The sequence below is a fragment of the Dipodomys ordii genome, unplaced genomic scaffold (assembly GCF_000151885.1).
Source record: "Dipodomys ordii isolate 6190 unplaced genomic scaffold, Dord_2.0 Scaffold54, whole genome shotgun sequence".
Lineage (NCBI taxonomy): Eukaryota > Metazoa > Chordata > Mammalia > Rodentia > Heteromyidae > Dipodomys > Dipodomys ordii.
In genome coordinates, this window is record NW_012267270.1 from 5,845,191 (window position 1) to 5,847,021 (window position 1,831).

Sequence of the window (1,831 nt, forward strand, 5' to 3'; positions counted from 1 at the left end):
AGGGTCTTGAGCATGCAAGGCAAGCGCTCTACCACTGAGCCACCTTCCCAGCCCCACAAAAGTCTTAGTTTTGTCTACCCTGCCTTGCTTTGGACCATGATGCTTAGATCTCAGCCTTCTGAATAGCTAGAGTGGGTCTTTAAAAATAAGAAAGCTACAGCATTAAAAAAAAAAGCTTGAGGACCCCCCCCAAAAAAAAATAATAAAAGCTTGACAGGAGCGCTGTGGCTCAAGTGGTAGAGCGCTGGCCTGGAGCCAAGAGCTCAGGGACAGCATCAAGGCCCAGAGTTCAAGCCCCATGACTAACAAAAGCAAAACAAAAAAATTGAGCCAGGCGCTGATGGCTCACGCCTGTAATCCTAGCTACTCAGAAGGCTGAGATCTGAGGATCGCGGTTCAAAGCCAGCCCGGGGAAGGAGAGACCTTGAGACTCCTATCTCTAGTAAACCACCAGAAAACCGGAAGTGGCGCTGTAGCTCAAGTGGTAGAGCGGTCACCTTGAGCTGAAGAGCTGAGGGACAGTGCCCAGGCCCAGAGTTCAAGCCCCACGACTGAAAAAAAAAAAAAAAATTAAGTGATATTATTCCCTGTTAGTATGTGGAGGGATGCACTATGGTAAGTTGAAGATCTTGGTAGAGTGCTCACCTTGAGCTGAATTGCTCAGGGACAACACCCAGGCCCAGAGTTCAAGCTCCATGACCAGCCTCCCCCCCCCCCCCGCAAAAAAAAGTGAAGACTCTTGTATTTTGCTGAGAACTGAGTGTTGTGCTCAGGACCTTGTGCTTGAATGCAATTTAAAATAAAGGAGTATTGAGCAAGAAGGACCGTGTGGCCTTTCAACAGGAACAAACAAACCTAGCAAGAATCCCAACTTTTGTGAGAAAATATGAAGAGAGGGAAAGTGAGATTCATGGGAATCCTTGTAGTGGCAAGTGCAGCAAGGGCTTGAGGGTGGCCAGAATGGCAGGAGCTGGGAAAACAAACAGAAAGGAAACAAGGCAGGTAGGGTCTGCCAGGGAGATTGCTTAGCAGGACACTGAATAACCCAGGGAGCTGGCATGGTAGCGCGACCAGGGTGGGGGCAGAGGAGGGGTGAGAGTTGGCTTTTATGTGTGTTTTAGCTGAGCTGAAATGATCAGCCGGTTCACTGCCTGATCCCTGAGGAAGCAGGGGTCAAGGGCCACCCTGTATAGCCTTTGACCTTTTCTCCTATTGATTCGTTGAGGATAACTGCTGATTTTTCTTGGCCTCGACTTTAGGCCACATACTTTGCTGCCCCAGACCAGCTCTGCCTCTGCTGCAGTGGCGCTTACAGCCACTGTTGTCTTTCCACAGCCTCCCTCCCAACTCTGTAGTGGCCTGGTCACCTTTCCCACAACCCCCACCCCCCTTTTTTTTTCTTGTGGTTCACTATTCTGAATAGAAAGCCTGAAGGAGCAAACAAGACAGCTGGCAAAGGAAGCTTAAGTTCCCGTGTGTGTGTCTGTGTGTGTGTGTGTGTCTGTGTGTGTGTGTGTGTGTCTGTGTCTGTGGAGTTTGAATTTAGGGCAAAGGAAGCTTAAATTCCCGTGTGTGTGTGTGTGTGTGTGTGTGTGTGTGTCTGTGGAGTTTGAATTTAGGGCCCAGGGGCTTCCAGCTTTTGTGCTCAAGGCTAGTATTGTACTACTTGAGCAACTCTACATCTAGCTTTTTGGCGGTTAAAGATAAGAGAGATCTCACTGACTTTGCTGGCTGGGCTGACTTTGTTTTTGTTTTTTGGGTCCGATCATGGGGCCTGAACTCTGGGCCTGGGCGCTGTCCCTCAGCTCTTCAGCTCAAGGCTAGCACTCTA